General features: G+C 41.3%; 1 protein-coding gene and 2 long non-coding RNA genes across 4 annotated transcripts in view; 2 read left to right on the top strand and 1 right to left on the bottom strand.

Moving 5' to 3' along the window:
- The window catches only part of dally (division abnormally delayed protein), a 67,407-nt gene that overhangs the window by 21,369 nt on the left and 21,567 nt on the right, over nucleotides 1-24,471 (top strand). The window lies entirely within an intron of this gene.
- Nucleotides 18,539-20,667, bottom strand: LOC138928641 (uncharacterized). The gene is made up of 2 exons (XR_011445041.1): nucleotides 20,603-20,667; nucleotides 18,539-18,959 (listed from the first exon to the last, which is right to left on the bottom strand). It is a non-coding gene; the product is annotated as an uncharacterized lncRNA (long non-coding RNA).
- On the top strand, nucleotides 20,997-21,637 carry LOC138928484 (uncharacterized). The gene is made up of 2 exons (XR_011444905.1): nucleotides 20,997-21,165; nucleotides 21,225-21,637. It is a non-coding gene; the product is annotated as an uncharacterized lncRNA (long non-coding RNA).

The raw sequence follows: 24,471 nt of genomic DNA on the forward strand, positions 1-24,471 counted from the left end.
AATCTGGCTGCTGATGATTCCAATTAAATACACATAATTCCCGGCTAATGACTCTGGCTAGAAGATGGGAAATATCAAACAGAGCCGCGCTTATCTGGGCCACGTTAAGCTGCCAACATAATTTAAGCCACGAAGACACGCTAGCACAGAACACACACCGAACGAGAGCACAGAACCCACACTTGCGCGGATAATCGCAGATGCAAACACATAAGCGCGCACACACACACACACTCACAGAGTGAAACTGACGCCGGCAAGTGTTGGCCGCTTCCGCTTCCGGTTGCCGGTGATGATGCTGCCTCTGCCGCTGATATCTGTTAAGTCCCTGCACTAAATAACTGTCCTGCGACTCCCTTCCATTGCCATTACAGTGCCAGTCAATTTCGGAGCTAGCAAAACTTTGACAATTTCTGTGAACACAGTCTGACTCCTGCGAATCCTTAGGCTTGGCAAAGTTTTTGCATTTCGCCAGCTTGTATAGGGAACACAACATTGCTTGGCGCGTCCCCGGAATTACTGGCCATATTTTACATAACTCTGGGCGCAATAAAAATTAATTTGCTGCCCATTTGGAAGTGCTTAATTTGTAAACGAGACCATTGGGGTCGTCATGGAATCGCTTCAAATTGCTGACTAAGGGCTGGGGCCGGACTGGTGTTGGGGGTGTGTGTGTGTATGTAGGGTGTTGTGTTGTGTCGGGGGTTTTATTGGTGTTGCCGTAACTGTAGCTGTTGCCTTAACATGTTAAACAAGCTGTGCTTGCCTTTTGTTGTCGTCGACACAGGATAAATTAACTTTAAGACGAGGCAGGATCAAAAGCAATGTGTCGACATGAAAGGCAGCAGGAGCATATTGAAATTACATTTTGGGTTTTCTCCTTTCTGTCTGATAGCTCCATCAGCAAGTTTGAAAGTTACTTAATTGATTTTATTATCTATGTATCTACTTTTTAAACGTTCAATAAAAAGTAATTGTGTCTGATGAAAGCCACAAATGGGTGAGAAGTGAGAATAAAATCGAACATTTAGGGCGTTACTTTTAGTTTTCTATTATCAAGATTATTCACTTGATTTATGAATAAAATATTTAAGAAACATTCATTCAAAACATGCAGTAAAATGGTATAACTATTTCTCTACCCCTTTTATTGTTTTTAAAATTATTATTACAAAAATGTGATAAGTGTAATAAAATCCCATTTTTTTCGCTTACAAAGAGTGTTCAAATTTCGGCTTGAACTGAATCCGATTCTTTGGCATTTATTTCACAGATTTTATCGCTGCTCAACGGGCAAAAGCAACATCAGCAATCCGCAAAACACGAACAACTTTTATGGCAAAAACGCAAATGGCGATGAATGTTTGCAATAAAACAAAAGTCGAACAATGCCTCAATTGTTGTTGTTTTTCGGGGCTGTTCCTGTTTGTTATGGTTGTTATTGTTGGGTGTCTGTGTGTGTGCGAGTGTCAGAGTGTTCCCGCTGTGCCCTTGTTATTGTTGTTAATTTTGTTGTATTTATTGTTTGGCCCCATCCAAAGTCGGTTGATTTTTAAATGTCTCCCTGGCCCTGTCGGGTGCTGTTAATTATGTAGTTGACTGGACAAATTTATGGCTGTTCTGGAGGAGAAAAGAGAAGGGAGAAAGGAGAAAAGGGAAAGCGGAAGGGGCTGCTTGCACTTGACACCCATTGAGGGAAAATATCTCAAGTAGCCGCTTCCTCATTGTTACAAGAGCATTCGCATTCGTTATTTACCGCCCAGTTGGTAGTTGATTAATAATTGTCAAAAAACAAAACCAAAAACATAAATAGAATCGTCAACTTTTTCGCTCTTGACTTTGACCTCTGTGGGTGGCTCTCTATTGGAGCTTCCGCTCTGCCAGACGAACGGATGGGGACCCGGTGGGTGTGGAACTGTGGCACCCCTCGTCAAGTAGAACGCGTCGACTGTACAAGAGCTCCGACCTCGACAATTCCGGGGGTGGACCCGGCCTAGAAGGCCAAGATGAAGGGGAAGCCTGGGGGCTGTCTGGGATGTACATACATATGTATGTATTTAAGTACGTATGTCCCTCGGCGTTCCGTAAATAGGGGCGGGCATTACGTAAATCCATGTCTGTCTCCGTGCATTTAATGCATACAAATTGGTCTTATTTAAAAAAGGCTGGAAAACTCTGAGCCACAGCAAATTTCAGCGAGATTAAACAGAATATCTGGGTGGTGGCGGCATTAAGGAACGAACTGGTGCATCGTCATCGTCCATAAGTATAATGCGCCACTCAATGTGGGGGCGTGTGTGTGGGTAAAGGGATGAGTGTCTGGGCGAGATACATCTTAGGGGTTAATATTTATGTACTCGTCGGTTGTAAAATGTTGAGCAAACAGTGTTGGCTTTATACCCTGCAGTAAGACGGCTTAAGCCAAAATCAGTCTAAGCTCTGGTAATACCATTTTTGTTACCTTCAGGCAAAAACTCTCGACACTTTTCCTCTTTGTAAAGCAAAGCCAAAACCATTTTACATTTTCACTTGGCCCAAATGGATGCCATCAATCGGGGGGAAATGGCCACCAAAAAGTTTTCATCTGTCGATTGGGGGGAAACGAAACCCGAAATGAAAATGATTAATAACTTTGGGCAATGCACTCTATTCGACGTGGCTTTTTGGCTGTCAGAGACAGAGTTACCCCGAAACTTTCCCAATGAGCCATGGAGCAAATCCTGGGTCTGTGTAGGGCATCCGGTAAGTGGCTATCAGGGCATCGCATCGCATCCCATCCAGTTTATTCCGTCCCTTTCAGACAGCAGCTTCCCCAACATTTATAAAATTGTACATTCCTTTTTGTCAAGAACTTTTTACGCTTGCCACCCTGTTTCTGGTTGCGTGTCAACGCGCTGCCATCGCAGCTTGCAAGTTACATCTTGTCGGCAGTGTGGCCAAATTGGCTGCTTTCTAGCCGGGTCTGGGCACACTTTAGTTAGTTATTGGGGAAATGTGTCCTAACCAGTTCCTTTTTGGAATAAATTACAGTAATAGGTGGGTTTCAATTGCCAGATTTTTAATAAATTTAAGGAAATACGGAGGCAACTAGCCTGATTTTTAGTCAAGCTGTATCACCCTGTTAACTTTCATACTATATTGCATTTATCATATTTGTGGGAAGATCTGAAGATTCTATAAGGAAAATTCGGAAACATTAAAATTTTATTATATTATTTAACAAGTTCCCAATCGTTTTATTACATTTAGTAGGGCAAAGAAAATATTTGAATAATACATATTATTACATATTTTCCATAATCCTTGCATTTTTAAGCTATTTCCAAAAGACAGTTTTGGCTACTTTTCGTGATCCTTAGTTCGCAACACTGCTCGACAAACTCGTAGCGAACTGTGTCAGCTGCCATTTGGCCTGGCCCGTGGTCTCGCTCGTTGACTGACAAACTGCAATGCGTGTGGTGGCGGTGGTGCAACGCGGAGGAAATGGAGGAGCGTTGGTGGTGCGATGGCAGAGCCAACCACCACTTGACGATGCGTTATTTGTCTTTCAACACGGCGCATCATCAACATGGCAGGGTTGCGCCGTGGCTCCTCATATTTTATTCAAGGCAAGTGTCATGTGCACATGAACTCAGTCAGTCAGTCGGTGACTGAATAGCAGCCACTTCCACTTGGCCAGGCTTGAACTCTGACTCCACTCCCTCCTCCTCCTCCTTCCTCGCCATTCATTGGCCGTGTCCAGTGGGCAAATGGCTTTTAATTGCCGACATGCAGGCGAGACGTTGAGCGAGGTGAGCAGTGCATTTTCCAAACATTTTCACTCAATAAACTGCACTAAAAATAGAGCCAGCCGCCCGTGTTGAACTTTGACACACAAGGCAAACAAACAAATTATGGCTGGGAAGGGGGAAATTCGGAAATCTTCTTTCACGCACAAGTTGCGTTCTGTAAACAAATCTGTTTCCATCAGTCAAATGCATCCACTGTTTCGGATTCCCTGTGTTGTTTTGGATTCCCCGTGTTGTTGCCACATAATTAAATCTGAATTCAAACAGAATGCGCTAAACATTTCAGACTATTTTACGGCTGTCGGATGGCAACAGAAAATAATTGTAAATAGACGCGGGAAGTTGATAGGGAAGGGTGTGGGTTACACGATTTCTTCTCCCCTTACAAGTAGTCACTGCACATAGTAAAAGCTATTCTGTGTTTATTGAACTTTGATCTGTTTCAGAACTTTTATTACTGATTGCCATAAATCTTTTGAGCCCCTAATTCACCTAATAAATGGTTTTAAAAAACTTAAAACTAAGCATTTATTTTCTTCTCTTTGCAGGTAAGCTCTCGGCACTGCATCTGCTGCCTTGTATCTAGAGTCTGCTTTGTATCTGACGGCTACAAATAAGTATCTACATGACTTTGGCTTGCCAGACACGCAGCAAATAAGTGCAAGTGGTACGAGCTGCTTGATGTTGATGTCCTAATGCCCCAAACAACGGCTTCGGTGGCGAAAGGAAAACCGAGAAATATAAAAGTAAAATAGTATAAAAAATAGTGGTAAGAGCAGCGCTAACAAGGCGTACAGGGGAAATCACAACAGTTGCCAGCGAAAAGAAGTCTTTAAACGGCAAACGAGGACAGAGACGCCTGACAACGAATGGATGGCAACAATTGTTGCAGACACATTGACGGCAGCAAAAATACCAGGAAGGAAACTCTGTTTCAAGAGGTTACGGTTACCCAGGGATGGAGTCAGAGGGGGGCTTGCCAAAGAGGTCTAGCTTCAGTTTTGCCAGCTTCCTCTGGCGATGACAGGAGACTTTTGTAGGAACAACTAAACGCACATTTCGCTCTCCCTCAGAGTTTCCCAGTAAAAGTTGGCTAGAAATTGAATCGCAATTTAAGGAATACCTATTTATTTATTTAACTTGAGTAAATCAGTGTTTTATTCTTACAAAAAACTTCTGTGATTTGATATTTATTTGGATAGTTGTATAATAATTATTATTGATATCAATGGCTACGTTAATATAAATTAAATATTGTTTGCAAATCAGCAATCAGTTACATGAGTCAAATTTAAATTAAATAGTGGATCATAATGCCTTAAAAAGTCATATAAAATACAACCTAAACTCTGGTTACCCCACATTTAGCTACAAAATTGCTATGGAATCATCATCGCTCTGCCTGCAGCTTGGAAAATTGATAATGAGCCGCAGACGAGACTCGAGAGCAGCTCCACGCAGCATGCCATATTTGGCATTCGATAGAGCCCCTGTCCCTGTCCCCGGGATGAATGGGAGCTGCATGAATGACTCGGCTGACCAACTGCAGAGTCCATATATAGTGCATACATACGGCAGGCACCCCCTCCCGGCTGTTTGTCTGGGGCGTAGAAAGCAATCAGGCGTGCGATAAGATAAGCCCGAAGCCGGCTTACAACCGACCAACTCAACCTGACGCTCCCTCGGGGCAAAAGTTTTAATTATGATTGACATGCGGTTGGCGGCGACGACGACGACGCTTCGGGTTCAGCTTCAGCCTCCCCTCGCAGCGGCATCGATTTCGACACAACTTAATTTCTGAAGAGGGTTGTTGATTGCCCCGCTCGCAGCCCCAGCCCCAGTCCGGCCGGGGTTGGATTCTCCAATGGCGGTGTTGAAACTCATCAGTCAAAAGCAGCCACCGTCGTCGGTCGACTCCGACACGAGACAATTGCAACACAAGTTGCGGCCACGGACCACGGAAACGGAAAACGGATAGCGGGAACCATCCCTCAGCAAAAATCTGCCCTAGATGAGGGTTGATTCCGGGCCACACAGCACGGACGGGCAGACAAGTCGAGGGCATTGTAACATTTCGCACACAGAAATATTAAATTATAGTCGCATTAACTCCAAACACGCAACATGACAAAGTCACTCCAGTTGCGTGCTTGCATAAATCTGGCACGCAACAAAAAATATTTAACTGATGGGATTGCCCTTCCCAACAATGGGTGGTCCCTCAAAAACGGAAAGGAGCAAAAAGGAACAGTTGTCCTAGCGATTTCCTGAAAAATTCGTTACGAAAACGATACTCTCGAGATGAAATCAGAGATGAAAGTCATTTTATCGTTACTCTTTACGACAGGAGGGGTTCTTAGGAAGTACAATTAGTTGCAACAGATTCTCTTAAACTATGTTTTATTGTTAACAAATTTATAAATACTTTACTTTGATAAGAAGTACTATCAACCAACTTCCTTTTACTCTTCCCTTTTCTAACTAAACATTAATGTTTGAAAAAGAAACAAACCTAAATCTACCCAACACCGATCAATTAAATGTTTTATTCCTCTCAAATACCTTACTTTCTTCCTAAAAATGTAAATTTTATTATTTTTCCTGCAAGCCATTCGTGCCAAGCAACTAACAAAAGAAAAGTAATGAAAATATTATGTTGACTTTTGGTAAATTGTCCGTTTAACTACAGATAAAAACAAAGTTTGCCATTAAAGTTAAACCTTTTGGCTTATTATCCTTCGTGACAGACTGGCAAATGTCCCTGAGCCAAAGCTGCCCCGGGAAGACGACTCCTCGGCATTCAAGTGAAACATTTCCCTTTATAATCCTTCGTGACAAACATCACTTATCATTCACACTGTCGTCCCGGCATTATGTCAGATTTCTTATTTATATAATGGCCGTAAAGCACTACTTTTTTTCCGCCCGACTCGGCCCGCATTTGAATATTAAAGATTGTGCAAACGGAGAGGATATTTCAGCTGGCCGCAGGGGGTCTGCCACAGCCACTGCCACTGGCTTCCTCGAACTCGCCCCGTTTTGTGTCATGTGAGAATAACGGGGAATGGCCAACCCATTCAATAAATACACTGCAAGAAACCCGAGAGCAGACAGGTGGAAGGAGGCAGACAGGCAGACAGTCAGACAGTCAGGCGGGCGGCCTCCCACATCACTTAGACTTCCGTTCCATTTAAGCCGTTAAACGCGCAACGCATTCATCTTAATTAACGATCCGGGTGGGAAGGGTCCGTCAGGTGGGTCGTGTCTGCGCTCAGTGTATTTTGGGGCCACGCTAAGGGTAAACAGCCGAAAAGTTTGTCGACGCCAACGTTTGACGTCGCATGCAAAAAAAAAACCAAAAATATATAAGAGAACCCGCACACACAGTCGTGCGACCAAAAAGGATTTCGTCCGCAGGAGCAAACAAGCGACTCCAGCTCCGCATCCCGATCCCGATCCCCGCCAGCGCACAACAATGCCGCCGCCTGAATGCCTCTATGAATGATTGCCACGGCGCGCTTTGTTCATGTACGTTTCAAATTTTCAAACCCAGCACTTGGGGAAATCAACCAGCTAAAAAAAGGATTAAAAATCATAAAAGTGCCAAGAACTTATAGAATATAATATAAATATCCCAGAGCACAGTTTAATAAAGGAATTAAGTTCAACATATTTAAAGTAAAAAACATAAAAACTAGCTTTTAATCATATAGAACGATTATTTTCTCAGTGGAATCTCGATAGCCAGACGGGGGCTTGGACGTTTGTGCGGCGCAGCGGAAGTGAAGCAAAGCGGAAGCGCTCATACGCCATGTTGGCTGGCAATGGGGCGACGTTTGAAAATTGAATAAGCGCAAGTTTCGCGTGCCAAAAATTGTGTTTCTTGTTGCCGGCGCAGTCGCCATTTCTGCCGTCCGTTTTTCTTGGCGCTCCCCTTTTTCATTACCAGAAAGAAACCGGCACTAGGAAATTACTCGGGGCCCGCCTGCGACTGAGAACGAGACTTGGGCTTTGCAGATACTTGGCCGGCGATAAAAAGGTCGCAAGTTCGGCCGTACAACTCAATAAGCCAAGTTAACAGTCTATCGAACGTTGGGTCTGTGTGGGTTTCCGTGTCTGTGTGCCTACCCTCGTTGCTTTCTGGCGGAACTGACAGTTACCTAATAGCAAACATAGATAAACCATTAAGTTTTCGGGGTACCCAGGCCACACCGAACAACGCGAAGAAACGAGCGCACAGCGAAAAGTTAAATTCCAACCGATGGCCCGACCTGTCGCTCATGCGAAATGCGATCGATAATTCGTGCTAAAAGATAAATTGCCGTTATGCCCCGGCCAAGGCATAGTCGCCGCAGTTGGCTAATAGCGTCGCTGATTCCATTAATTTGCCCACTGACAGCGGCCAAGGAGGTAGGAGATACAAGCTAGGAGCCAGGAGGCTGACCTGGCCTGGCCAAATCCTCCTCGCGTTCCTCCGAAATCTAGCCAAGGCTCACGCCATTTTGACACTAATTAATTAAGTTTTATTCTCTGTTGTTTTGCGACAGTGTGATTCTGCTACCAGGGAATTTATCTTAAGCAAATCAGGCAAATTGCAGCTGACGAATTAGAGGTGATTTATAACAGGCAAAGCAATCAGGGTATTTCTAAAGAAAGATAACTTTAAGGGAACTAAATAATACAATCAAAAATCACCAGCAAATAATTCTCCTGGGAATATTCAATCGAAATATCAGCTCTGGGACTGATGCTTACATATCGCCAAATGGAATTCTTTATTCTACTTTAATGGCATTTTTTACTTTAAACAAAAATCATAAATTGAAAACGATATCACAATATTTCCTGCTCAGCTCATAAAATACATAGCAGAAATCCCCTTTGGGGCCTTGCCCTCAACAGCTCATCAAATAAAATCTCCAGACTGGCAGAAGCGAGCCGTATCTATAATAAATATCTATGGTAATGGATCGATTGCAAAGTGTCACCACAGAGAAGCCGCCTGCTTCAGGCCTGAAGTGGAGCCATTAGATATAGCCAACACTATAAATAAATATTAATTAATTCTGGGGGCGGAGGGGTTGACACACATAAATCTCCAACGAAATGCATTCCGAATTCCCGAACGAAAAATTTCTCATATTTTTTATTTATTATGAAAACGTAGAGTGTGTGTGTTTGTGTGCTTTTCGTTAACAATTTCGAAATATTTTTCTTTAGTGATTTATTAAACAAACATTTGACCAATAAAATTGACGGAAAATACCGCGAGATGTGGGGGAAGATACCGAAACATAAGCCAGATGAAATTGTTGTAATAAATATAAGCTAAATTTAAATATTTGCCGAACTATATGAGCAGGCAAATGCGTGGCGTATATCACGTTCAAAGCGCTTCATTTATGCCCGACCGACAAAAATGTTGGCACCCGGTCTTTACAGCATTAAAAAATATATAGGAAAAAATTGTGGTAAAATAGGCAAAGTATATTTGAAACGCTTGGCCCGTTGCCTTTTTTATGTTCTCTTTTTTTTTCTTGTGTTTTTGGCGCGCCGCTAAATTTAGCGAGCAAATATTTGCGGCCAAAAACGAGGAGAGCCGATGCCTCAAGTCTTATGCAATGCAAGCCGGCTGAGTTGAGTTTCCTAGGGATGGCAGGCGAGTGATATTTCGGGGTGCCCTAGCCATTTAATTGCCCCTTTTCCACCCAAACATTCCCATCGACCACTCGCAAGTGTCAAAGACCCCATGACCGAGTGTACCAGAGTTGGAAATCAAAAGAGAAATAAAATCTGAAATGAAATGTTGACAACTTGGCAACTTTCATCGTGGACTGCTTCATTGCGTTCAATTAGACGGCAGTCGGGCAATCTCAAATAGACCGATTTATCAAAGTACTTGTGTATATACTTTGAGTGGCACATCTGAGATATTGGAAAATATATAAACAAATTAAATAGAGAGATTTGTGTGTGCCAGTTCCAGCTAATGTACAAACCGCACATTTCAATATTGCGCCGAAAAACAAATTCAATTTGAAGGAATTTATACGAATTCGACTTGTAAATTATTTTTTATGACTGACTAATATATATATAAAATTTTAATACATATATATTATTCGAGGGACGTCTTCTTAAGTCATTTTCCCAGACAGCCTGGGGCGGACGTCTAGAATGTTTACCTTAAAATTGAAAAATAAAACTGGTACAGCTATAATTTTGGAACTTTATGGCTGGGCCATAAAGGCTAAATATATAACTAGTTAATTGAAAATGTCTGATTGAAAACAAGAAGACATTTAAATGTTTACTCGGTGAAATATACGGAAAAATGTGAGACCAAATAAGTATAAATGTAGAACAAATCTAAGAGTAACAAAAAATTAAAATTTTAACACAGAAAATTGTAAAAATTTACTTGAAATCAAAAAGAAATAAATATGTACAAATATTAGGAGTAATAAAAACTCTAAAACACCGAAGTAAAACCTGAACAACTGATCAAACTATAAATTCCCACCAAATACACCAAATTTAATAAAAAAAAAAATTATAAAAAAAAGGAGACTCTAAAGACACACGTTTTTGCAGTTGCCAAATTAACGGGGCGCAGACTTTTAGAACAGACTGTCGCCGGCCGTCATTGTCGCTCGCTTGGCTGCCAACTGCAGCAGCAACTGCTGCGCTTTTTGCAGTTGCCGATGAGTCAGGTCGCATCTCTGTGTCTACATCTGCGCCTCAGTCAGCAGTTTGCATTTTAATTTTCATTTGTGCATTTGGCTGTGAAAATCGTTTTTCTATATGCTTAAAAAAAAAAGGAAACAAGGGGCGAAGAGAGCTGTATTTTTTCCGTTTTTTACTTTTGGCAATTTTCACACAAATGCGATTTTGAAAATAGCAAAATCGCACAAGAGTCTTTTTCCATGGCCTTTTGTTTTTAGGTGTTTTTGTCTCTAAATTGAATGCGTTTTAGTTGTGGCACTAACTGTGTGTGTGCCTCTGGTGCCGCTTTTGTTGCTTTTTCCAGCAGCCTCTGCACGTGCTTTGACGATGCAATTTTGAAATCGCCACACGCTGCCAGAATTCATTATATACTCTCTATATGTCTGTGCACTTGTTTGGCCGCTCAAATAGCAATCGGCCATTGGCAATTGGCAATTGACTGCTGTGCTAATTGCTGAGCCAACACGCAACGAGCCCAGAAGTCAAACTGAAGCGGAGCAGAGCGAGCGATAAATAGACTTTTTAACTTGAATACTTAGCAGAAAAGTGCAAAAAAATAGTGCCATATTCTGGCATTATGGGATGCGCCTGTGCACAGTTATACGAATTACCCAGCCAAACGGGTTTGGAGTGTCGATAAACACCATTTGGCTTAATTGTTTCCCCTGGAACTTCTCTCAATTATCCAATCAAATGACATTCCTGAAATCTCAACACTCGAAACTCGTTAAGATATTCAAGAACTCTAAGCTGGGAAGTCCCAGAATGAAATCCCATTAATCTTAACAGTCTTTTCAAGTTCAATGCCATTTTCCATAAAAGGTTTTCAATGGAAAGGCATGATTAGATAGTCCAGTGTGCTAAAGATACACTTGATTACTTTCTGATTATGGGAATATAATATGTGAGATAATAAAGAAACCTTGCACTTGCATTGCCAAAGTTTAAACAAAATGATTGATTGTGTTTTTATGGGCACATAATTTTATATAGAGCCTCATAAATATTTGTGAAGTGAATTGATATTTAATAAGTGAAGTGAAACATTTTGAAATATATGGTAGTCAATCTTTAAGAACGAATCTTTAAGCTACGAAGAGGTTTTTAATGTTTTTTGTTTTCACCTCTAGCTTTTATAGGAAATTTGTTTAAGTTTTTCCACCAAACATTGCGACGGCATAAAGTCAAGTGTGTCTAAGATGGCAGCTGACATTGTCCCATTTTGTTACGGCCTGGCTAACAGGTGACATCATCAGTACCGCCGAAAGCCAATTAAATACAATGCGTCTGCCGGATCTTCTCGAGATCCAACCGGACAGCAATGCGATCACAGGGGACTTTCGGCGAATTTAATGACTAAGCACAGTGCCGGGGTGATTGATGCATTTTTATGACAGGCGAGCGTGGGTGTCTCACTCGCAGTTGCACTCGTAATTGTTTTTAAATAGCTCGCACTTTAATTTAGAAAGTTAGTTGGTGTCACACAGTCTCCATTTGGCACAGCTTCATTAGCTTATTTATTTATGTATTTATTGCGGCTCAGCCGGGACGCCCAGCTGAACAAACTTTCCCGGGTCGCAGCGTTTAACACTTAATTAATGCATATTTAACCGCCGGGCAATTTGAGGCTGGCTAATTACAAGACAGACTCTTCTCCCCATTCGCAGCCCCCCGAGGGCGTCGATTGGAAAAATGCGAAAGGGGTCGGGGCTCGGGGTTCCCAGTGTTAATTTAAATAAACGGAGTCTCTCTTGTATTTATTTTTTTTTTTTTGGCTTGAGCACGCGAAGTCAACTCATTTGCCTAACTGCCAAAGGGCCGCAGGCCATAGACACGACACAGTCACCATTTCAGGTCTTTTTCCACCTTTGACAGAGCCCTGTCAGCTGGCATTTAACTCAAGCCCGAGAAAGGCTGTAAAATATTGTGAATAGCATTATCACTTTATTGTAATTATTCGGCTGTCTCTGCCTTTGCGAAAATTCTGGCCACGTTTTTGTGCCTTATCAGCGTCTTGTGAGCGTGGGCTTAAGTTACTCCGTTCGCTCCTTTATTTTTTCTGCAGCTTTTGCTGAAATGCCATAAATTTGCTAATTTATTGTTAATGTTCTTTTAAGTTAATTACACAACGCTCAAGAAGCCACTGAAAGTTTTTGAGGAGAAGTTATGTTGTAATCAGGGAAACCATTCCCAGTGAAAGATTGATGGCTCTTTTCACCCTTAGGTTCATGTGCACATTTAGGCTAATGAAGTTGAGCCGGGCTTAGGCCCCCCTAATTGATTGATTTTGGCCTTTATCTTAAATTCATTTTACTCAAAATAGCACTTGTCTATTTTTAGGATTTCCTTCTTCCTCCGCCAAGATTTCAATTAAGTTTAATTTGGTTAATGAAAAGTATTGATGCTCGCAGCGCCGCCATTAGCCTTTGGCAGTTTATTAACAGCAATTAGTTAATTTTAGTTAATTTAAGCTCTCCGAACTGTGATCTCATGCGGCGTGGCCAGTCACAAAAAGTATATATACATACATACACGTATATTGACCACATTCGATGTGGGCATATGACACATATCGTGACAATTTATTGGACATATCGGTGACAACAACGAAAAAGGCAAATGCAATTGCCATTGCCCGAAATGCATTTGAAAAACTGTTTTTTCTATTTCCCTCGTATATATTTTTTTGCTGAAAAAGAAACACACAAATCACAAACGTAAATGTCACTTTGTTTTGGTTTTTTTTTCCCGCTTTGTTTGCTTTTGTTGGCGCTTATTCTGAGATTGCAAAACTGAGAAATTGACATCAAAAGTTTTCTGCTGGTTTTCGGCTTTTTTGTTGTGCTGACCAAAAATGGTCATAATGCAAAATGTCAAATGCAAGTCACAGCCATACACGGAGAGAAATAAGTAGTCTTCAATTAATTGCCGGCTCAGCCATGAATCGATTTGTCAATAGCAAATCGAACGCTGGCATGCAATGCCGCCAATTATTTGTAATTTGGAAAATGCTTTGTTTTTACACAAGAAAAAATTGAGTATCTCTTAGATAAAGTATTTCTTTTTGAATATATATTTTTTCTTCTAAAGTTCTTTGCCACATTTTTTGCCAATAATTAATTTGTTTACATTTCTAAAAGAAGTTAAGTGGCATAAATTATATATCTTATCACCTTTGGCCATAATGATTAATACTTTAGTTTTATTATGCCTGCCTCTATTAATACTTTCCCTAATATAGGCAAAGTATATTCAATTAAATTTATTATACACTCTGAAATTTTGTGGAAGAACCAGTGAAATGCCTTAAATTAATCAAGTTCACATTTGACACGACCCATAAATATCCCTTGATATGCGAAACTTGTTTAAGTAGCCGAAACCTGTGTGCAAAACTTTGTATGTTTTTAAATAAATCCCAATCTATGTGGTTTTTTTTCCGGTGCCGATTTATGGCCTGTGACCAACCAGGTTGCTGAAGTTGGCCAACTTTTCTTGGCTGCCTGTGTGCCTGACTCTTGGCTGTCTGTGCCCTGTCATCGGCATCGTCATCCTTTTAAAGCTGCTTAGGCGGCACGCCTCATTGCCAACGATGGCGAAGGCATCGCATCAACAATATAGTAACAATAACAGCCGGCACTCAACAACTTCATTTGCACCGCTCTTGGCATAGCTCATATTACACGCACCGTCTCCGCGACGCCAAGTCACCGGGCGCCCCCCTGTCCCCGTGTCTTCCGTGTCCTCCATGTCGAACTCATGCACAATTAGTCACTTGCAAGTCAATTAAGTTCCCAGCGCGCCAGCCACAACAAACCGCAGCTACATCCCTCAGACCCAGACTCAGTCCCAGTCGCAGTCCCTGTCCCAGGGACCCATCCTCATCCCCACTGTCACACATCCTCGTACAGCTGTTCTTTTGGGTGATGATAGGGGAGACATACTCACGGATACCTGTGGCAGCACAGACTGGGATCGGAACTTGGAACGTTACACAGGAAAAAATATAGCGAAATACATAAAAATAGTCAAATGAATATGACAGAATTCCTTCATTTCCAACAACTACCTCTTCCTTAAATATTATTCAAATCCACCGATTTCAAAGGTATATTTCTCTCAGTGCATTACTGGTAGTGCCAAGGAACTAGCACGGACCGAGGCACTCATTTGCAGTAAAAAGCAATGACAATGTCGGCGACAACGACTGCGACAAGAAAATTAAAGACAGAGACCATAGAGACGTGCGGACTGGAACACGGTCACCAGGGAGGGCGGGCAGGCTTTTGGTAAAACAAAAACCATATTATTAACGCCTCATTAAATTTTTAACGATTTTAAATTACAGACTGCGGTGCGGGGCAACTAATGAATACAAATTAGCCGCAGCCAACGACGAGTGTGTGTGCATTGCTGCGGATTAAGACACAACACAAGGCTCACCTATGGCTCTTATACTCTTAATAATAAGTAATAACAAGACAGCATTTCCAGCCTAAATGCTTTTCAATGTTTAACAATGCGTAATTGACATTAATTATTGGCATGGCCACTCCCCGCCCGCCTCTGACGTAGCCGAAAAATGATTATTAATCAGCTATTGGCATTTTTTGTTGTAATCTTTTCCATTTTTTAATTGTATACACGTGTAACATGCAAATGAGTCTCGGACAGAGACATGAACAAGCCCAGACGACGGGCACGACTGCGGTCAGGGTGCTCTGATATATCACGACTTTGACTTTCCGAAATAGCGCGATCCGCAATGACCACCGCATAGGCCAGGTCTATGAATATTCAAATGGATTTTGTTTTTTCCATTCATTGAATTACTTCGCGGGCTGCCTTTGTCCCTGCTCGACTTTTATTGTTTTCCTTCTGTTGTTCGCATGGCAAATTAAATGTATAATTAACAAATAAATAGCTTCCGCTGACGTTTATTGTGCGACAGCATTTCCAAGATTTTTGGCCAACGCCACAAAAGATGAAATTGAATGGAACAGCCACCGGTCTCTCGAAAACAATTTTTTATCTTTCTGTCAGGCCGACACGTTTTAAATATGTGTCAGTTATTAGCCCAAGTCGCATCGCAGCTTTGTTGAAAGTGTTTTCTCACCCGTGGAGGATTTTAATTTATTATTTCAGAGAGCGTGTCTGTCACTATTTGATTACCCATAAAACGCTGTGCCCAAGGTTGATGGGCAAATGTAAAATAGAAAAGTAAAGAAATATGGCTCAAATTAAAGCAATCATTATAAAATGAAAACGAAACTATTAAATTTGTCTCTGAAAAAATATTTAAATACAAATGAAATTGCGCAACCATAAATATCTAACTTGACGTCTGTCAAGTCAGAGTAAAAGTCCTTAAGGAACCCCTAGAAAATGCAAAAAATTCCTAGAAGGACATACAATCTGAAAGTAAAATCTCTGCGCATCTGGAACTTTAAGTTGACTTACCATTCCTTTCTATCCAATCAATTCCGGGGGTTAGACATTTTGTACAATTTGCTTCCGCTTCCATGGGCCACATTTTTGCCAGTTTAGCTCTCGGACTTTGTTTGCCATTTTCTGTGGCATTTTTCGTGGGCTTCTCTGCCATATTCTCCCTCTGACATAATTTTTGTTTTGTAAAAGAAAATAAACGAGTCTCTCGCACGCTCGCCAGCTCGCCGGCTTTTTTGGCCGTTCCTCATGCCTTCTCCTTGGGGTTGTTGTTGTCGGACGATTTAATATCAAAGCGAGCCGACAGCAGACACAGCATATATACTATACTATACAGCATAGTGTATAGTTATATACGACTGCCGCCACGCCCCCATTGCCTTGTTTTGGCAGGGTGCAAAACCGAAAACAAAAGTTAAATTGTTCGAAACATGAACTTTTGGCGAATGGTTCCTTCGCAGTGTTTTCCTTTTCGATATTTATTTTGGGTTTCGTTTCGTTTCGTTCCGTTTCTGCCGGGGTGCAACCAATTTGCCAAACAAAGGGAAGAATGGCCAAAAAATTAGGCAAAAGTAAAAGACAAATACAAATATTGTCAAAAAGCGAGAAATGGAAATTTATGCAAGCCTCTCGCGATAAGCCATCTGAAATCGGTGTCTCTGGGTCCCAGCATCTACATATATATCCCAAAATCCGAATCAAAGTCTGGCCGAAAACCGACTTTGGAGTGTGTGTGGGCGCGTGTTGGGGCCACCATTAGGTTGAGAGTTACTCTCGGCCTGAAATGGTGAGACAATCTGTCCCCAACTGGTTTTGGCCGTCTTTTGAAAATAGATTTCGTTTTTATTGAAATTATGACATTCATCTTAATTTGCGCTATCGCATAACTTTTAATTTTGTATCTGTCTCTCTTCTCTTTGCAGGTGTGTATGCCATCAGAACAGGTTTATTCCCCCGAAAACCAAAATGAGATGAGAATATATCTACGCATCGTTAGAGGGATGGCCAAGACTGACTTTTGCTGACTTTTGCAACTCATTAAAAACTGCAAAACGTTGCACAAGTGAACTTGACAGCTAACGAAGGTCCTTGGCCCGAAGTCCTTCCCTGTCATTCCCATTGTTCCTCCTCCTCCTCCTGTGCATTTTGCAACCCACAAACTGCAAAGTTGCTGAAGTGCGAACAGAAGGTGTTCTCACCTCAACTGAAAGATACAATTGCTGGCAGGCAAAATGCGGGCTAAAGTTGAGATACGAAAGTGTTTTCCTCATTTTGTGTCACTTTAATGGGAGCAAAAGTGCAGGTATTGATAAGATAGTGGTCAAGGAAGCTATATTTACATATTTATACTTTTGATTGTATGCATGAAAAGAAAATAGAATATTTAAAGACTCATAAAGTACTCGCACACATCGTTCTGAGTTGTGACTTTAACCTTCCGACTCTCAATCATCCTTGAAGCCCGGGAATAAAACCCCCGGAGTGCAACTAGGACTCTGTTCCTGGCCTCCTGCAATTGCTGCATGGGTCTCTCTTTGCAGCAGCTGCCACATGATAAATTCCCGGGACGGGGACTCAGACTCCGCTCGTTTGTAATTCAATTAAAGGGAAAACAAGAAAACAAAACTGCAAGTGTATCATTAATTTGAGCCTGTGCCAAGGCCCAGTGCATACACATAGTTACCCAAGTCCATGTCCATATCCATATCCACATCCACACATAAATATCCATGTGCATGCCTGCTGTTTGGAGCTGTCATTAATCTTTCGACAGCTCCCCCTGCGAAAATCATTTTCAATGGCAAGGCTTTGTACTGGGGAGCTGGGAGCTGAACTGCCTTTGTCTAATGATCGCGTGCAGTTTTTCACATGTTTTCCATAATGGGGCCAGTCGCCATACATCATATTTATGCCAAACTATTTCTATATCCACATGCACATTTGACAACTCGTACATACATCTAAGGCTCGTTGGCAGACAGACAGAGAGACAGACAGAAGCGGGAGGCTGGCCAGATGGAGAATTGTGTCGGTTGATTAATGTTCGGCTCGCCATCCAGATGTCAGCTTTGTGAATGAGCCCAGCTCTGCTTAATCACTGCAGCAATTTCAGCTTTAATTATTCTGCTTACTTGCTCAGTGGCCAAGTTATCACCCGGTTCTGTTGTGACTCCTGAGTGGGGGATTAGGTAGTGTGTAGATAGAGAAGAATTACAATCCCCAAATGGCTTACTCGATGTCTTTTTATACAGACATTGAGCAGGGGAAAGCCTTTGAAATTGAGCTATAAAATCGAATATAAAATAATATTTATGAACTTTAAATATATAAATTACGAAGAAGAACAGTTTTAGATAAATTCTGTAAGATAACAAGAGAGAAACAAGATACATATTTTTATTTACATAACATTTTCAGTCTTAGTTTTTCTTTGTGTATACATTTTCTGTAATCTATTCAACCCCAGACACTTGAGTGATCCTTTTGCTCCTAATTTCAATCACAAATTATTCATTGCATTCCACTGAAGGTGATTTCCATATGGAATATATATTTTTTAATCGCTTTTGCGCCACCCACCCAGCTTGAAAGTGTGGCAATTGAATTTGAATATACTCGAGTCTGCATAGCAAATTGCCGGCAACGGGTAAGACAACAAAAATGTCGGCAACAGAAGTGTTGAGATCGCACTAATTACATGTCAACGGACACACACGCCCAGCGGCAACACCAATTGCAGCAGCAACTCGAAGCGGAGATTGCTCGGAGCGCAACAGCAACGCCAACACCTCGGCGCATAAATTTACAGCAAACGACGCATGTCACTGGAGGCCCCCTCCCTTATATACACAGATATCTGGATATATGCAAGTATATATATATATATATATATATATACGTTGCTGTGGAGCGGCGGCTGCCTCAATAGTGTCAAATTTGTGATTTATGTGGGCAACTGAGCGACAGGCCAGGGGAAGCAGAGCATGCGCAGCCATCTTCCTGACAAAAGAAGGAAAATAATTACACAAAATCATAAAAATTCCTGCAAACTGTTTAGCATTTTTTGTTTAGTATCAATTCGCTGAAAATGTGACCAGCAATTAGTGGTCATGCAAATTGCAGAGGCATGATCACAAGGCGTAAAGCAAACTGGGCCATAACTCATAACTCCAGTTCAAGCAGAAATACACTCGACACAAGAGGGGCAAACTAGACATTAAACTTAAGCTGAAATACCCTTTCAAAATCAAATTTATTCAAAAAATCCCCTGGCTACAAGTGGCATATCAAATATTTGATTTGCGGATTCGAAAGACTTGCCATCTAGGTGCGTCAAGATAAATATCTAAAGTACAGATACAGGCAATTGACAAATTGAAAGGTTGATTGACAGATACATTTAGCAATGCAAATATGGCAACGGCAAATGCAAACCTCTATGCACGCGCATCACAAACGCTAAATATTTAATATTGACACGACACGAAGCAGGAATTAATTCCACTCTCGGTTATTATTTCTGAAAATTGCATTCATTTAATGCTTTTGCCTTGAACAATTTTTAGTATTTTTCACTATTTTCACACACATTAATTTGAGGGCATTCGCTATTCAGTGCAGACAGCCGGTCATTTGTTGTTTTCCAAATATTTTTTTATGAGTTTCTCTTTAAAAATGCAAATGTTTTCCTCCTCCCTCTGCCCGTATTGTTTGTCGGACTGTTTTTGCCATGTTTATGTTTTGTGAAATATGTAGCACACGTCCATGTGGAACATGCGTCCGTCCGTCAGTCGTTCAGTCTGTCAATGCCTCAGTCAGTCAGTCAGTCACTTATGCAGGCAAGCGTATCGGTGCAGCGGGGAAAATTCATTCAGCGAGTGTCACGCACACGCATAGACACTACTGTGCATTCATTCAGATTTTCCCCAGCCCCCACCCTCACCCCCACCCCGTGTCGTTGTTGTTCTAGTGTCGCACAAATTGAGTCTTTACTGTGCGAGTGTGTGTGAGCATGGACAATGAAGAGGAAAATTCTTAGCATTCAAATGAGCATCGAGCACTGCACGCCCACCATTTGCCGCTCACTGCTCACTGTCAATTATGTGTGTGTTGGAAATAGTTTCGCTTTTCTGTTCTATTTCTGATGGGTGACAACAAGGCCTGTTCAATTCAGAACTCAGAACTCAGAAACTATGTTTTGCCTGTCATACGCGCTCGGTTCAAGGGTATTTTGATTAATGACCGAGCGACTCGAGTGACTCACTCGGCGGCCCGAAATGCAGAATAACTGACAAAGCCACTCGCTTCGCACCAGCTTAATCAATTCACTTTCGGGTGCGTGGGAAAGTCCCTTTAATGCGCTTTTAATTGCACTGAAACTGGGTAAGGGACCCTGAATAATTACACTCAACTCTCGCAACGTAACCGAGAGGCAACTTTCACTGCTCACTGTGCCCCTGTTCACTGTAATTTAAAGCGATACCTCTTCCCCAGGGAGAACTCTTTGCCTGCAATTACAATCACAAAAAAAAGAGGCATAAATTACGGCCCAAAATTGGCATCGAACAAAAACTTTATAAGGAAGTTGCCAGAGCATGCGACTGTTTAATTGAAGGCTTCGAAAAAAGAGCCGAGGCACCTACGTGTCGTATACGTAATTACAAATTTATGTGAACGTCGCTGGTTGTGTATAAAAAAACAATTACACGACCGTATAAACCAGCGACTCGAATGCATTATGCAGCAGTCACATTTTGAGATGGCAAATAAAGGCGATATATCTACATAGTAATGATATTAGGGAGATTTGGAGATTTTAATATGGAAATTATAGAGGTGTTTTGTGATCTGAGTATATTTATTGAGAAATAGAAAATGTTTGTCTAATATATTTAAGGTTTATTTACAATATGAATTAATATTATTTTAAGATTTTGTTAAAAGAAACATAAATGCCTCTACAGCTTTTATTTAATAACCTAAAGTTATCATCAACTCTCACCATTATTCCATAATTCATTCAGTCACTCAGTCATTTGCCTTTGGGCCACACTTGCCAAGAGTTTTGGCCGGTTTATGAGCAATCGAAATCAATAAGCTCGCGCACACTACAAATTTGTGCGACTGGCAAACTGGCTGAAACGGCCCACGCCCGAAAATCCAAATCCGAAATAAAAGCCTGCATTTTGCAATCGAATCTAATGAGGTGCGAAGAGAGGCGTTACAACGCCCCGGAGAAACAGAAACACAAAATATTGTCAACAGCTTTGCTTACAACAGTTTGCACTTTCGGCTCCAAGGGGAGCGGCGGGAGATACTGGGTACTGGCAGATACCATATTATCTGAAGGCGACATCGACTTCGGCCCACTCGAAGCAGGGGGAAAACTTGCTCCTTGGACCGCAGACCGACGATGATGAAGCTATTAAATTGAAAATTATATGCCGGCATTCGGTAATTGGCCAAGTGCATTGGAATTAAGCCCGCTTTAGTGTCTCGCTGCGTTGCAATCGAGTGCAATTCGAGTTTGAGTGTAACAGCAACATGGTTGTTTAGCATTTGTTAAAGCCCGCCATTAAGGCGGGGGCATTAACTTTAAATACACTATATACGGCTTACTTAATGGAATATCAATAAAAAATATATTATTTAATTAGGGAGGCCGTATTTTAGACTTAGTTTGAGTTAATTGAATGGGGTTTGTTAGGTGATATTATGGCTTTAAAATATTATAGGAGATCAAGTATTATTCTTATTATTTATTAAGGCTTCTTGGGCTAATAATACCATAAATAATTTAAGCAAAAGTCGGTTCACCTCACTTCCTTTTTACTTTCAACTCGTAATGAATTCCTCATCTTAAATTCAGACATTACCCCCAAAAAACCAGTGGATTAGTATTTAAATTCCCTCGATCTTAGCTCTGCTTAAACATACCAAACTCCGGCTTGGTTCGAACCCATTTTCTTGCTACCAAAGACTGCGAGCATCTTCGTATGCATTATTCATTCCCTTGTACTTGGCCTATGCATATAAAGTGAGGCAGAAATTTCACCGAATTGTTCGCGAATTTTGCTCGCGTTTAAAAATAAAAGCGCACTGCCCACGGAAAAGCGGGGAAAATTCGTTCCTATGAATGAAGGCGGGGCTATATGAGTATGTCTAATTGCTTCCGTGAAACGAAACAGACCAAGAAACCACATATCTGTGTGTACGCAACATTCGTATAATTCAAACAATGCCAAGGAAAGGCGAAAATGTGAAGATACTTTTCCGCAGAAATTCGTACAGTCCAGAGAATCAAAGCAGAACGATGACGTCGGTTCTGTGTTGTTATTTTATTTTCCTTTCATTTTTTTCCTGATTTCTTTTTTTGCGGCGAGAACGGGTAAATAAACAAGCACGTGAATTATAAAAATGCAAAATAAAACAAAACAAATCGCACAAACGAGGCGAGAAAATACTCATGTATGGCCCGAATCATTGTGGAAAAACTTGGCAAATTTTCCTCGCCCCAAGCGACCTACGTGAGCGGCATAAAAAGATAAACCAAACCAAACCAGAGCCGAACCGATCCTAGGACTGACTGATAGGTAAGACAATGGGCCAGCCAAGAGAACAAGTGGAAAAGCCAAGGAAACCAAAATGAAAATCTCCAGCTTTGTTTGCTCTTGCCTTTTGTTTGGCTCTCTCCCTGCTTTAGCTCTGTTTGCTCTGCCGGCTTTAACGCCAAAACTCAATATTTATTCCTTTCGATTTACCCTTTCCGCAGCTCCCAGAGCCCGCAGTCGGAACCTTTTCCGCATCAAGTCGGATTTTTATGGCTAGAGCGTAAAGCGCACTGGTTTGTGGGCGTAATTGAAAATCTCCGACGATGAAATGGCCACAGCTAAATTTGTGAGGCAACTATTTAGTGCCGGTTCGACCAAAAAAAAAAAGGAAACAACAACAAAAAAACAACTCCCTCCTCCTCTGATAAATCGCTGCCTGCAGGCCCTCGACTTGGCTGCGGCCCATGCGGCGTATGCGCAATTTGTGCTGCACTTGCGAGGGCTTTTACCCCGAAATAAAACTGTCGAAAAGAAGACTTGCGGGCATTTGCCAAACGGTTCGAGACGAGACTCGAGATCTGGCGTCCAATGTATTTTATTTCCCTTTTAACCGAATCAGAGTGTGTGTGTGTGTGGGTGTCTTGGTGCAGAGTTAGGCAAATATTGAAGCATTGAACACGTTTCAGGTAAATTGCAATTTTATTGTTCCACCTCTTGGCATTGTTCGCAGATGGAGATGTTACAGAGTCCGTTTTAACGGGGATTTTATTACTGGAAAAGCGTCAGTCAATTGTATTCATTATGGGGTTATCTGTGGGATGTTTAAAATTCATTAAATAGAATTTTGAAAGTATTGAAATTAATTTATATGCCTCACTTAGAGGTAATTATTCTTATTTATTACGTTTTACATACATTTCAAGCACTTCCTGATGTATTTTTATTTTATTTAATATTTTTATTACTGGAAAAGCACTGGTAAATTATGTTCATTGTATAGACTTTAAATATGTGGTTCCAACTTATTCTTCTATATTTCTTGTGTATATAATTATATTCATTTATGAGCCTTCAAGGTTTCCTTCTTTTCCTTCTTATACCTGGTTCACTTACTCTTGTCTTAGTTTTAATATTTAATTTGAAAAGGGAGTTAAATGAATTTCCATTTCAAATTATCTCAACTTCAATCTCATCTTCTTGCCTAGTTCCATTTTCTGTTTGTATTTAACAATTAGCCATATTGAAAGCAGCTATTTGCAAAGATCCTATTAAAACCAATCGTTGGCTAATCCCATCGACTGGCACCTTTAGTCCATTAGCAATTTAATAAACATTTACGGGAGGGTGTCAGGGCGAGGCTGTAGGTACTAGGAGTGGAGAACCAGAGCCTTTATTGTTGTCATGCAATGCGCAAACACAAAACTAATTGAATTTTTCGTAGCTCTCCTCTGCTTCGGCTACCGAGTATTTTCTGCAAGTCAGCAGGGGCGTGTGGAAAACGGGAGCAGGAGAAGGGTTTCTATTGTCTGGGCGCCGTACGTGCCACAATTCCGAGTTGTCACGATGTTGCTGTGGGTCGGCTGTTTGCTGCTGATACTGCTCCGAAACATAATCAACATATAATTAAAAGCCACTAACATGCAACAAAATACACGCCAACTATGTACAATATATTGTATGTTAGTTACACAATGCAAACTGGGCTGGGCTGGGCTGGGGTGGGCCTCAGCATCCAGCCACCTCCCGGAATTCTATCACGCCCCCTCATTTTTTTTCATTCCATCGTCGGACTGACCCAAAAATCCACTTCACGCCCCAAGAAAAACAACAAAATAAAATACAAAATAAAATAATAATAAGACTGTAGAGACACAGAGAGTTTTTATTATATTTATTTTATTTTATGCTGAGTCTGGGTCTTGGCCTGGATCTGAATCTGGATTGTGCGTTGCAATTACGGC

This window comes from Drosophila kikkawai, chromosome 3L (assembly GCF_030179895.1).
Source record: "Drosophila kikkawai strain 14028-0561.14 chromosome 3L, DkikHiC1v2, whole genome shotgun sequence".
In the NCBI taxonomy this organism is placed as follows: Eukaryota; Metazoa; Arthropoda; class Insecta; order Diptera; family Drosophilidae; genus Drosophila; species Drosophila kikkawai.